The following is a 15021-nucleotide window of genomic DNA, read 5'->3' as shown; positions in this document are numbered from 1 at the left end:
TACCTCGCCGCTATAGCAAATCGTTTCGCACAACACCACTTCGCACACATGAAAAACTAGTGTTTTCTATTTCATCAACCTTTTCCACTAAGAATAAATCAGGGCTCAATCTTATAGTTTCCAATGCCACACAGTTTGTGATAATTGTTTTACTGAAATCGACACATCATTTTGAAACTACTATATCAGTAGAGGCAGTAGCCACAAAGGGACCAACCTGCCAAAAAGGAGCAACACCTAAACAAGTGTCTGTCCTTCAGATAACACTTCACACATCTTGTTTTACCCTTCACTACTTTTTAATTTATTATTCAAATTGACTTAATATATAAATACGAAGAATAAGAAAAATAAAGCCCCCCGAAACAAAACAACCCTTTTTTTTTTAAACCCGGGTTTTTTCCAACCCTGTGACTCAGAACAACAATGGCGGCCTTAGCATACACACACTGTACGTATGTACACTTTTCAGTCCACAGACGACAGTGTGAAGTGGCAAATATATTTATTTATTTATTTATTTAGATATAATGTACCAAAATCATGTTTTCAGTTCTTTGAAGTTACTGCATTTGAATAGATATTTGAGTTTACCAACTGATAATATCATGCTGGTGTTAGTAAAATGGCTGTGCAATGTTGTATATTTAAAAACCACATATAATCAAAACCATAATACCTGATGAAAACTACAAGGATACAAAAAAAAAAAAAACTAGTTTTATTGATGTTTTTTTGGTATAAACCAGGGGTGTCAAACTCATGGCCCGCGGGATAGTCATAAATGACCCGCGGTATCACGGTAACTTCAATCTTGTCAATGTATTTTCTACCCTTGTTGGCCCCCATGACGGCACTTCAGAGTATGAATTGGCCCTCCAAGGGTTTTGAGTTTGACACCCCTGGTTTAAACCGCCAACCCTGCTGTACATAATTGAAATCTTACATATAGTTAAAACCACAATACTGATGAAACTAACAAAGATACACACAAAAGAAAAAAATGGTTTTATTAGTTGGTTTAAACCACTGTTTTTTATTAGTTTAAACCACACTTTAAACCATTTGGTTTAAACCGCCAACCCTGACATGTACACATACATACATATTCATATACACATACACTTACCTCCATAATCACACGCATGCATGCTAACACACATACACACAAATGCACCTATATATGCCAAGCATAAACACAGTCATAAGCAAACAGATAACACAGATACCCATTCAACACAGCCACACATTTCCACACCCCTCTACACCTGCACCTTCATGCACATACACACAACTGTTTATGCCATAAATGTGTATTTATATGTTAAGGTTGCCTCATGTTGGGATCCATTCCTCCTCTACCTTCCGCACCCAGCTTGGCCCCTCTCCCAGTATCACGTTTATTTGTCTTTATTAACTCATTATTAATCATTCCCCAAAACCTGTTCCAGGTTATTCATGACCTGCGGGTCTACTAGTGTTTAGTGTCTTCTTTACTATTTCCTCCTCCAAAGTGTATCATTACTAGGCTTCCTACCCCTGTTCCAGGCCTGTGGTAATCTCCCTTTCCTCTATATAACACTGTAATAACATGCCTGGCAGTCACTTCCATATAATCATTCTTTTCCAGTGATTCCATCTGTTCCTGGCCTGCATCCTTCCCATTTTTCCAGTACTTTCACCACACTCTCACCCTCCCCCAGCTCTGTTTCTCTCCATTTCCCATGCACTGTGTGTCATCATGTTCTCCATTCCTTCTTCCTCTGTGTCTGTCTACTCCAGTCATCTTACTCCAGTAGTCTTCTATAACTGATCTACCTTTTGAGTTCCTCTACCCTCTATTTTCAGTTTTATTCTTTGGATCATATCTTTCTCTTCAAGGTTCTTCAGTCTTTTTCATCCTTTACCTTTCTTTCCGGGGTAATGTACTGATCGTGTGTAGCCTACGTGCCTGCAGCCTTCATCCCAACCAGCTAACTTTTATTTAAAAGTCTGTATTTAATTATGTACTTTCCTATATCGATGTTATGCTCTCTTATTCTCGTCTGTGCTGACCCACTTATGTCATCTTCCTTAATTTCCTCTGCCTCATATTGTTTTTCTCTCCTTTCCAGCTATCGCTAGTTTTACCCCGTACTCCCACTGCCTCCGTAATTTCCTCTGCCTCATATTGTTTTTCTCTCCTTTCCAGCTATCGCTAGTTTTACCCCGTACTCCCACTGCCTCCGTAATTTCCTCTGCCTCCTGTTGCCACTTTTCTCGGCACCTATTACTAGGTCTACCCAGTAGTCAGAGCAAAGAAGCTGCCTACGCCCCCCACATCTACCACGAGAGAGAGAGAGAGAGAGAGAGAGAGAGAGAGAGAGAGAGAGATGCCGTAAGACACTCTGGGCAGCGGGCGGCACCACCACCACCTTTCGAGTCGGCGCTCGTCGCTCCTCGGCCCAAAAGTCTCCCGTGAGCCCAGTCGTCTCAAGTCAGTGTAATAGCCACCCTCGGGGGAGGGTGATTGCGTATGATCCCTCGCCGGCTGTTTAGTGACCTAAGGAGCGAGGGAGACGAGACCTGCCCTTGTCGCTGGCCGTGTTGTGTGTGCTTATCAGTCATCGTCCAATACGCTGTGGAGTGCCCGTGATGGAAAGGATCTTGTCGTGGGCCAGGCTGTTTGCAGCTCTTCCCCGTTTATAAGGTAAAGTGTTGTTGTTGCATTTAACGACTAAGGCCGGTGTCACACTACTTTTAGTAGGCGGTTTTGCCGCTCGGTCTCGCCGCACACACAAACCAATTGGAGGTGTCACACAGGGCGGTTTTGCCGCCCACCGCCGCAGCAGGCTGCGGCAGAACCGCCCTGTCGCGCTACCGCTTACCGCCGCGATTGAGGACACAACACAGTGACCACACAGTTCAATGCACGTGGTCACACTGGACGGTTCTGCCGCGCGGTCGACCACCATGTTTGACGTTGATTTGTTTATTCAATTAGTGTAATTGTCAGTCTTTCCTCGGCACATTTTGCCCTCCTGAACTGTGTGTTTTGTTTGGAGATGTGAGGCCTTCAAACTTGCAGCCATTCGGTAATTAATATCATAAGAACATCAGAACGTACGAGTCTGCAAGAGGCTGGTAGGCTTGTACAAGGCAGCCCCTTTGAACCTTAGCTCCCGTGAATCTAACCCAAACTTATATCACTGTCTATGAATTTATCTAATATATTTATTAATGCAACAATTGTACTGAGACTCACCAAATGGCTCCTCAGCCTGTTCCACTCATCTACCATTCTTTTAGTAAACCATTTTTGGCCTAGTTTCTTGTTGAATCTGAATTTATCGAGCTTAAACTCATTACTACGTGTCCTACCCGGTTCTCTTACCAACATAGGCGGGGTAGGCGGTGGCCGAACTGGTTCGAATCCCCACGCTACCACCTCGGATTTTTCAGTCACCGCCGAGTGGCTTAAAACTACCCACATGCTGTCCTGAAGACCACCCAGCAAGCCGGACTCTAGAGGAAGCCGTCCAAGCGAATCAAGAACGAGTTCCGGGGGGCAGCATGAGCCAATACAAGATGGCGCCACTATAAACACTCGCCTGCGTCAGAACGGGCTGGGCCGACCATCAGGCCCCACCGCGAAAAAGACTTGGGCCGACCATCAGGCCCCACCGCGAAAAAGACTTGGGCCGACCATCAGGCCCCACCGGGAAGAAGCCTACCGGTGCAATAGGCCGCAACATAAAAAAAAAAAAATAACCTTTTTAGTACCCCCCTTATTACAGCCCTTTGTCCATTTATAAACCTCGATCATGTCTCCACGCACCCTTCGCCTTTCTAGAGAATGCAAGTTTAACTGTTTGAGTCTTTTCTCGTATGGAAAGTTTCGTAACCCTTGAATCATCTTAGTCATCCTTCTCTTTACCGATTCTAGCATTTTTATATCCATTCTATAGTAAGGTGACCAGAACTGAGCCGCATAATCAAGATGAGGTCTAACTAATGCTAAATATAGTTTGAGGAAGACTTCGGCGCTTGCTTACGCTCCTTGAGATAAAACCCTGTACCCCGTGTGCTCGATTTTTAGCTTGATTGCACTGTGCCCTTGAACTGAGATCAGAGCTCACAAACACCCCCTATTCTCATAAAACTTCTCAAACTTTTCACTAGTTTCCCTCTCAGCATGAGATGGGCGAGCCAAATTTCTCAGACATGTGGGCTCTTTATGTAATCCTTCTGCCTCAGGGACACACACAACCTTGAGGTTTAGTCCCAGTCACACATTCACGACAATGACTCCCGGCGCCCTTCCGACATCAGACCACGCGCTGACAGTTTTGGAATGTCGCGCTGCTAGACGTACGTAACGACCATCGTTAAGTACATCCCTTTGAGTGCCAACCATAGCCGATGTCGAAACGACGTTGTTGAGATGGACATCCGACGGCCGTAGCTTATTCGCAACGGGTGACGGATGTCAGGGAGGGCCTCGATTGTTTTTAAATTTCCAAAACTGTCTGCGTGCGGCCCGACGGTGGGAGGCGTGGTCTGAGTCGGGAAAGCGCCGGGAGTCATTGTCGTGAATGTGTGACAGGGGCCTTAGCGCTGCCGCGCGACGAAACATAAGAACATAAGAACATTGGGAAACTGCAAGAGGCCGAGTGACCTATACAGGGCAGCTCAAGAATCTCCCCCACTACCCACGATGGGTGAGGTGTAGTTTCAGGGGTTACAGATAGAGGCTTGATCCTCATTTACCTTCGGTACGGGCGTACGCTCCAGTACCCTGTCTCCTTACTGCACCCACACCTCGCTGCCACCTGTCATCCTCGTCCATGTAGCTGTCCAGTCTACTCTTAAAACAAGCTATCGTCCCTGCACTATGTGATTGCTGAATCTATTCAATTCCCCCACCACCCTATTACTAAACCAATCCTTGCCTATATATCTCCTAAATCTATACCTTTCTAGTTTAAATCCATTACTGCGTGTTCTATCCTGCTGGCTAATTCTCAGTACTTTACTTATATCGCCATGTCGTAGCCCTTGACCTATTTGAATACTTCTATCAGATCTCCCCGCACTCTTCGGCTTTCTAGTGAATGTAAGTTTAGATGTTTCAGCCTATTTTGGTATGGGTGGTTCCTCAGCCCCTGAATCATCTTGGTCATCCTCCTCTGAACTGATTCTAGCAAGTTGATGTCCATTCTGTAGTGTGGGCACCAAAACTGGACAGCATAATCTAAGTGTGGCCTAACTAACGCTAAATAGAGTCTGAGGATGACCTCTGCACTGCTATTGGTTACCGTCCTGTTAGTAAAGCCTAATACCTGTTAGCCCTATTCCTCGCACTAATACATTGCTTCCTTAGTTTTAGGTCAGAGTTCACTAACACTCCCACATCCCTTTCACACTCAGACCTGCCTATCGCTGTGGTGTCTAAACTATACCCGTGTAATGTGTTGCGTGTTCCTACACTAAGTACGCTACACTTGGTGATGTTAAAATTCATCTGCCATTTCTCTGACCAAGCTGACAGTTTGTTGAGATCCTCCTGCAGTGCTCTAGCATCCTCCCCTGTCCTAATAGCGCGTCCTATTTTGGTGTCAGCTGCAAATTTACCTATGTCACTAGTTATACCATTGTCTATGTCATTGATGTAGATAATGAATAGAAGCGGGCCTAAAATTGAACCTTGAGGAACCCCACTGGTAACATTACCCCATTCGGATTTTTTACCGTTAATGGTAACCCTCTGTTTCCTGTCGCTAATCCACGCCTTAATCCAATCAAATACCTTCCTTCTTATTCCATGAGCCCTGACTTCATTTAACAATCTCTGGTGAGGTACCTTATCGAAGGCCTTACTAAAATCAAGATAAACTACATCATTGCTCTCATCATTGCCAGCTGCCTCGTATACTTTATTGTAAATGGATAAAAGATTAGTGAGGCACAACTTTCATTTAATAAACCAATGCTGTGAGTCGTGAATTAAATTATGGCTGACACTATGGTCCTTCCAAACTTCCAAAGCGTGACATGGTACTGCTTAAACAGCGCCGCCGCCCTTCTCCACCCAGCGGTTTTGCCGCACGGCGAAATCGCCCAGTGTGACGCCAGCCTAACGGTCAGCCAAGGCAGGTGCGTGTGGATGGTACTTGGGCACGCTTTGAAATGGTAGCCACGAAGAAAGTTGTTAGTCTTCACTTTGTCCTGTGTTGGTTATTAGATAAGATTGTTACGTGGTTGTCGCTGTAATGTTTTGTCTGTCGCGTGGTCTCAGTTAACATATATTGCAATCTCTCGCCATTTCGTTTCATCATCATCATCGTTATCATCACCACCATCATCATCATCATCATCGTCATCGTCATCATGATCATCATCATCATCATCATCATCATCTCATTTCTTAGGCGACACAACCTTGCCGAGTCCGAGTTTTGAAGGAGCTTGCTTTGTGTGATGCTTGGACTTATTTATGTTCAGTTAATCATTTATTTATTCGTGTTTATTTATTTGTTTATTTGAAACTTAAAGCACAAAATTCTGCCTATTTACTTACCTGTTTATCACACACACACACACACACACACACACACACACACACACACACACACACTCCGGTGGCTCAGTCGGTAGAGCGCTGTGCTGCGATGGTTCACGGCTAGACAGGCGGCGGTTTGAGCCCCGCTCAGGCCGGATTCTCTCGGTTGACTAGGAGTGGTTACTGTTACCCTTTAAGCAAGGGGGATGGGGTGTGTGGTGTGCGAGGTCCTGGCAGTACCCAGAGATCGACTATAATGAACACTTGCTCACGTCGGGAGGGTACCTGCTGGCGAAAGCAAGTCCAACCCGTGATCAGGCCGTGGTGAATTACACACACACACACACACACACACACACACACACACACACACACACACACACACACACACACACACACACACACACACACACACACACACACACACACACATACAAAAACACACAGACAGGTGTATGTAGTAGGAGAGAGAGAGAGAGAGAGAGAGAGAGAGAGAGAGAACGTTGAGTCAGTGAAGTCAAACTATTGTTTGTCGGGTTCATTTATTTTCTTGGGTCTCGTACAGTGGGTTACAGGCGAGGCTGTTTGCTTTGGTTAGCAGACGGTTCACCTCCACCACCACCACGACCAACAACAACACCAACACCACCCTCACCACCACCACCACCACCAGTACCTCGATCAACATCATCAACGGCAACAATAACAACAACAAAACCGTCCATCATTAGTCAGGCAGTCAGTAAGTCTGCCAAGTAGTTAGCCAGCTAGCTAGTCAGTCAGCCAACCAGTAGGTACAGTCATTCATCAATCAGTTAAAGCCAATCAGCTTGTCAGGTAGGCAATCACTTAATCAGTCAGTTGGTCGATTAGTCATCCGGTTAGTCCTTCAGTTATCCAATCAGTCATTCAGTCAACCAATCAGTGTATCAGCTAGTCAATCAGGGAGTCAATGAGTGAGTGAGTGTATCGGGGAGTGAGTGAGTGAATCAGTCAGTCACTTAGTCAGTAAGTCCCCCCGCCACACCGTGAGGACAAATAATCATTAAAACAGTGTACCATTGAAGTGCCCCGCCGCGATGACTGCCTAACCTAGCTGATCGTGAAGGATTGCTCTCCCGCGGCGACGAGAAAACACAGCAAGACCACGCGACGGAGACCCGGCAAGACGAAGGGGAAGACGAAGATAATGATGAGGAAAAAGAAAAAAAGAAGAAAAAGAAGATGAAGAAGAAAAACAGATGATGATGTAAAACAGATGAAGGATAACATGAATAAGAGAGAATAAGAGAGAATAAGAGAAAAAATAGAAATAGAAGAAGAAAAAGACGAAAGTTAAGAAAAAGAAGAAAATGATGATAATAATAATGATGACGATTAGGAGGAGGAGAAGAAGGAACACGGCGGGCGGATGGATAGGTGGGGTGGAGGGATTTAAAGGTTGGGTTGAGTGGGTTGGGAGCATGTTGGAGTGGATATGGGTGGGGGTAGGTGGACAGGGGTGGGTGAGGTGCAGTGGGGGTAGATGCATTGAAGAGGGCATTTTGGGTGAGCAGGGGTGTGGAGACGGGCATTTTGATGAGTAGTGGTTGGACGGTGGTTAGATGGGTGGGGTGGAGGTAAGCTGGGTGGGTAGGCCAGATGGGTGGATTGGGGAGGGGAGGGTGGGGGCAATAATCGTTTCGGGGTGGGCGGGGGGTGGGCGGGGTGGGGTGCTGTGGGGTGAGCCTGTGTGCGTTGTTCCTCTACCACAGCGTCTCTTTGTCCTGTGCGCAGGTTGGCGTCGTGACGCAGAGCACAGGCTGGTGTGTGGGGGACGGGGCGGCGCAAGGTAAGGAAAGGGCTGCTCCACACAAGGTCCACACACTCCTTCACCCATCTTGCCACCCATGTCCCTCCTCCCTACATCTATCCACCTCTCTCTCCCTTCTTCCGTTTTTTTTTTTAGTTACGTGTTGTCCCCCATGCATTCATCCACGTCCACCTCCCTCCACCCTTCTTTCTTTTATATTTCATGTCATCTCTTTGCCCTGCTCTATCCACACCGTCTGTCCCCCTCCTTCCATGCGTCCAGCTCTCCCTCCTTCTCCTCGCCCATACAAGTCGCTCCTGTCACCCACTCCCACACTGTCTCTCTCCCTCCCTCCGTGAAGGCAGTCGGGGGCGAGGCCATCTTAGGGGTGACACGCGGCGGGCGGCGGCGAGGAGGGTGCCGGGCCTGACGTTCCCGCTCCTTTCCTCCCGCCTCTCCCGGTGCTCGTTCATTTTTGTCGTTTGTTATCATGTGTTGTGGTGGTCGAGGGGCCGCCACGGGGACGCACCTCCCCCGCCCCGACCCGCCCCGCCCCGTGCCCCGTATTCCTGGCATGAGATAACCTAGCAAGTTTGTTCGTAACCGGCGTGCGGCGAACACTTGGCGAGGCGACGAACGAAAACTAGTGTATCTGTCAGTGTGTGTGTGTGTGTGTGTGTGTGTGTGTGTGTGTGGATTTTTTTTTGGGGGGGGGAGCGGAGCAGCATGTTAGGGCAACTACATATATTATTTTTCACATTTCTCCTTAGTGATCTTTCTCATAATAATAAAAAGAGTATAACTTTCCAAACGCGACAGAGGGTGCATTTTTTTTACGTCTCCGCCTATTGCGTCCGGGGTGATGGGTGGTCTTCAGGACAGCATGTGGGTAGTTTTTTTAAGCCACTCGGCGGTGACTGAAAAATCCGAGGTGGTAGCGTGGGGATTCGAACTCGTGTCGTCCATCACGTGGTGAATGTGGGCCCAGCACGCTACCACTTCAGCCACCGCCTACCTACTGGATAAACGTTTGCTCCTATTGGATAAACGTTTGCTGTGACTGGGTAAACGTTCCCGGTAATATCCAAATGTAACGTTTCTATTTATTTTGCCCTTGAGCTGCTTCCCCGCCTTGCTTTAAAAAATGTTATCTTGTCCTTCCTCTGTCCCTTACCAGCGAATGTACGTGGTGAGGAGGACTGGAGGTGGAGGTGGATTATTTCTAGATCTTCTTTAGGGAGTGGAGATGGAGTGGAGGTGGAGGTGAAGGGAGGGGTCGCCGCCATCCGTCAGAGGCGCTAATGACACTGTAAACAACCTCTACCTTACCTCCTCCTCCTCCTCCTCTCCATCACCTCATCTCCTTGAACTGACGGCTACCTCGTTTACCTCCTCCTCCTCCTCCTCCTCTCCATCACCTCATCTCCTTGAACTGACGGCTACCTCGTTTACCTCCTCCTCCTCCTCCTCCTCCTCCTCTCCATCCCCTCATCTCCTTGAACTGACGGCTACCTCGTTTACCTCCTCCTCCTCCTCCTCCTCCTATCCATCCCCTCATCTCCTTGAACTGACGGCTACCTCGTTTACCTCCTCCTCCTCCTCCTCCTCCTCCTCTCCATCACCTCATCTCCTTGAACTGACGGCTACCTCGTTTACCTCCTCCTCCTCCTCCTCCTCCTCCTTGTATAATTCGCTGGTAAGGCCCCACCTGGAATACGCCGTGCAATTCTGGTCTCCTAATTACAGGAAAGACATTGAATTACTTGAGAGAGTACAGCGCCGCGCCACGAAGATGATACCATCACTGAGGACGAAACCCTATGAAGAACGACTCGAGCGACTCAACCTCTTCACGTTGGAAAAGAGACGTCATTGTCTCCGGGATTCTTCCGAGAATCAACGCCTTCACAGGCTTCCACAGAAAGGCGTCGAACATCAACAACAGATTGAAGCACCTCTGCCAGAACGAGGAAGTTTCGTTCGCAAGTCAGTGGGATCATTTCTATGATATCCCCGACCTTTTCCGTCCTGACGGTCTTCACCTCAATGCGATTGGCTCAGCACGGCTTGGTAGGTTGCTGAACGAGGAGGTACTTTTGTACTCAAAAAACTCCGAGCGCGGGAGGGGCACCAAAGTATCGTAAACAACCAACCAGTAGGGACCGCTCATTACACACCAAGGCCCCCAACAGTGAACACAAGCAGACACCAGACTACTGTGCCGCGAAGCGTTGAAGTCAAGAAGGACATTTCTGTCCTATACACCAACGCGCGGAGCTTAATACCCAAACGGGATGAGTTACTTGCCTATGTTGACGTAGAAAGTCCGGACGTGATTGCCATCACCGAAACGTGGGCCACCTCTGACCACCTAATGACCGAATTCTCAATTCCGGGATACGAGAGCTTCTACAAAAACAGACTTCACAAGAAAGGAGGAGGTGTTATCTGTTACGTCAAGAACAAATACCCTGCCGTGGAAATAACCAAAGAAGACTCAGAGAAATATGACACTGTATATGTTGAACTGGAGACTAGCAAGCACAACAAAATAACGATTGGAACCGTTTACAGACCTCCAAAGCAACAAGCAGCGGACGACGAAGCGCTGTACGAGGAAATTCACACCATAACACAAAACAAACAGTCAGTCATAATCGGGGACTTTAACTGTTCCAACATTGACTGGACCACGATGATTGGAGATCGGGAGGGTAACAGATTGCTCGAAATGTTAGAGGACAATTTTCTTACTCAGATTGTTACCCAACCGACGAGGGAAAATTTAATAACTTATTAGACCTAGTACTCGTGAGTGATTCAGATCTCACACGTGAATGTCAAGTCGGCGAAAAACTGGATGGTTGCGACCATCACCTAATTCGCCTAAAAATCAGAACAGACCATGAACTCACCGAAAACATGTCCAAGATTCCAGACTACAAAAAAGCCAATTTTAACTTCGCTCGTGAGCTGCTAACCCAGACAACTTGGGAACCCGTGAACCTCACTCCGGTGGACGGCGCGTGGAACGGCTTTAAGAACAAACTCCTGGAGGTAGAGAGAACGACTGTTCCCATGAAGACAAGGAGAACAAATAATGCCACAAGCACACCATGGATGACTACCCAAGTTCGACGGGCGATTAATTTGAAGAAGAGAAAATACAACTTGCTAAAGGAAAACAGCACTGACGAGGCACGCGAGCAGTACCATCAAAGCCTCAGAGCTTGCAGAACACTCATTCGCCAGAGTAAACGTGACTATGAAAAGCAAATTGCACGCGAAGCCAAGTCCAACCCGAAAAAGTTCTTCACGTACATAAGAACCAAAAAGAAGACAAAAAGCAATATCGGTCCCCTAAAAGATGAAAGTGACGTACTAACACAGGACAGTAGACAAATGGTCGAAATCCTAAACAGGAACTTCGCGTCTGTGTTCACGGTCGAGAATACCCAGTCCGTACCCGAGAGCCCTTCCCCACCGATGGGAATCACTCCCCTAGAAATTGGTACAATCGACGAACGGGATGTGAAAAAGTACCTAGACAAACTCGAGACAAACAAGTCTACCGGACCCGACGACTTGTTACCCAGGCTGCTCAAGGAACTCAAGCAGCAAATCCTCAAGCCACTCACCGCCATCTACAATCTGTCACTACAACAAAACAAAGTCCCGAAAGACTGGAAACAAGCGAACGTAACACCGATCTACAAAAAGGGAGACAAAAGTGTGGCCCTAAACTACAGACCAATCAGCCTGACCTCAGTGGCGGGTAAAATCCTCGAGAAGATCATCAGAGACAAACTCGTTAGGTTCCTTGAAGACAACAACATCATTTCCGATGCTCAGCACGGTTTCAGGAACAAACGCTCATGCTTAACCAATTTATTGGACTTCTTCCAAGGTATCTATGAAAACTGGGATAATCATATCCCCAGTGATGTTATATATCTAGACTTTCAGAAAGCCTTTGACAAAGTGCCACATGAAAGACTCCTCAAGAAACTGAAGTCGGCGGGATTAGGCGACGATCTGACAGCGTGGATCAAAGACTGGCTCACTGAAAGAAAACAACGAGTTGTACTCAACGGACAGGCCTCCGAGTGGCTCCCGGTCACAAGTGGAGTGCCACAGGGGTCAGTGCTGGGACCCATACTTTTCATCATATATATTAACGACCTAGAACTAGGATTAAAATCCAATCTTTCAAAATTTGCCGACGACACAAAGGTGGGTGGGAAGGCCCTCACGACGGCAGACTGCGAAATTATCCAGAGAGACCTGGACCAGATCACTCGGTGGTCAGAAAAATGGCAGATGTCCTTCAACACTACCAAATGTAAAGTAATGCATATCGGATCCAGAAACAGCAACCACATATACCACATGGGTGGCGAACCACTACATGTTGTGCAAGAGGAAAGAGACCTCGGGGTCACCATCAGCAGTGACTTGAAACAAACAAAACACTGCAAGTCCGCCTGTAAGAAAGCCAATACAATGCTTGGGTTCATATCGAGGAACTTCGAATACAAGACGCCGGGAGTTATGTTATCCTTGTATAATTCGCTGGTAAGGCCCCACCTGGAATACGCCGTGCAATTCTGGTCTCCTAATTACAGGAAAGACATTGAATTACTTGAGAGAGTACAGCGCCGCGCCACGAAGATGATACCATCACTGAGGACGAAACCCTATGAAGAACGACTCGAGCGACTCAACCTCTTCACGTTGGAAAAGAGACGACTGCGGGGAGACATGATACAAGTCTTTAAGTACCTGAACAAGCTCAGCAACGTTGATCACTCCAAACTCTTCACGCTACAAACTAACCTGAGAACAAGAAACAACGGAAAAACAATTCAAGCAAAGCGATGCAATACCGACATCGGCAGGAGTTATTTCTCGAATAGAGTTGTTCGCCACTGGAACAGCCTTCCTGCAGAAGTGGTTAGCGCAGAGACCATCAACTCCTTCAAGAAACGCATTGATCGCCACTTTGCTGCAACAGGAGTGAACTGAACGTTCCCAAGAGTAGGTACACAAGTGCTTTAATCCTTCCCTGCAAGCCACTCCTGTGGCAAACGGATTGATTAAATCACTGAACGCAGGCAGCCTAGTAATGAGCCAACAGGCTTTCTGCTGCCTGCTAGTCCATGTTTCCATGTTTCCATGTTTCCTCCTCCTCTCCATCACCTCATCTCCTTGAACTGACGGTTACCTCGTTTACCTTCTCCTCTTCCTCCTCCTCCTCTCCATCACCTCATCTCCTTGAACTGACGGTTACCTCGTTTACCTTCTCCTCCTCCTCCTCCTCTCCATCCCCTCATCTCCTTGAACTGACGGTTACCTCGTTTACCTTCTCCTCCTCCTCCTCCTCCTCCTCCTCCTCCTCCTCTCCATCCCCTCATCTCCTTGAACTGACGGTTACCTCGTTTACCTTCTCCTCCTCCTCCTCCTCCTCCTCCTCCTCCTCCTCCTCTCCATCCCCTCATCTCCTTGAACTGACGGTTACCTCGTTTACCCTCTCCTCTTCCTCCTCCTCCTCTCCATCCCCCCATCTCCTTGAACTGACGGTTACCTCGTTTACCTCCTCCTCCTCCTCTATAGTTGCCTCCTCCGCCTTGTTTTTTTTTCCGTAATGGAGGAGGAGGCGGAGGAGGAGGAAGCTGATAGTATCTAGTTTTCTTTCTGATTTTATCTCCATTTTTTTCGCATTATTTAATCAAGTTTATATTATTGACTGTGTACGAGAGAGAGAGAGAGAGAGAGAGAGAGAGAGAGAGAGAGAGAGAGAGAGAGAGAGAGAGAGAGAGAGAGAGAGAGAGAGAGAGTATTTGCTCTGTCTAATCTTTACTTTAGTTTTTTAGTCTTTTTCTAAATACATGTTTGGTATAAGATTGTGCTACATGGTGTGGGAGAGCGTTCCATAGCCTGGGGCCTTGGACTGGGAGCGAACGTGTCCCGCAGTGTGTGTTGGTGTGGGTAACATGTAGGTTGTCCTGCTGTCTTGTTGTGTAGCTATTTTGTGTCGCCCCAGCCGTGGAGGGCAGCTGCAGGATCCACTCTGGATATATCGCACATTTTGTTTTATACACGGTTGCAGCAACACCAAAAATGGTCTTCTTGTCCATTTTGAGCCAGTTCAGTTGTGTAATAAAAGAGGTGGCGTGGTCACACCTCCTCGCTCCCCCAATTCATATCTTTGCCGCAAAGTTCTGTAGTTATTTGTAGTGCCGTACACTGGTAGGCAATAATGAATGATACTTAGAGGAAGGGAATTCCTTTTTTATGTATTATATTATCAAATTTATCTTTAATTATGTTTGTAAATAGTAGAGTTGCAATGTCTTTCTTGTGGATTTCGTTTATATGTATGTTAAACGTCAAGTGGGAGTCCATATAAACGCCAAGATTCTTGATATGTTTGCTAGGAGTGATGGGAGTGTTGCCAAAGATGAGAGTGGTGTTTTGGGGAGTTTGTTCAATGCTTGACCACGTCCACACTGTGTTTTATTAGTATTCAGCAATAGACCGTTTTATTATAGTACTCCCTGGCCAGTGTGAAGGTCTCTTGTGCCGCCATGATGGGGTCAGGCAGCGTATTATTTGTGTCAGTGTTCTCGGGCTGCGTGTCGTCTGCGTACTGTACCATCGCGCGTCTATGCATCGTTTCAGCGAGGTC

The sequence above is a fragment of the Eriocheir sinensis genome, chromosome 42, assembly GCF_024679095.1.
Source record: "Eriocheir sinensis breed Jianghai 21 chromosome 42, ASM2467909v1, whole genome shotgun sequence".
Classification (NCBI taxonomy): domain Eukaryota; kingdom Metazoa; phylum Arthropoda; class Malacostraca; order Decapoda; family Varunidae; genus Eriocheir; species Eriocheir sinensis.
This window is presented reverse-complemented; position numbering follows the sequence as displayed.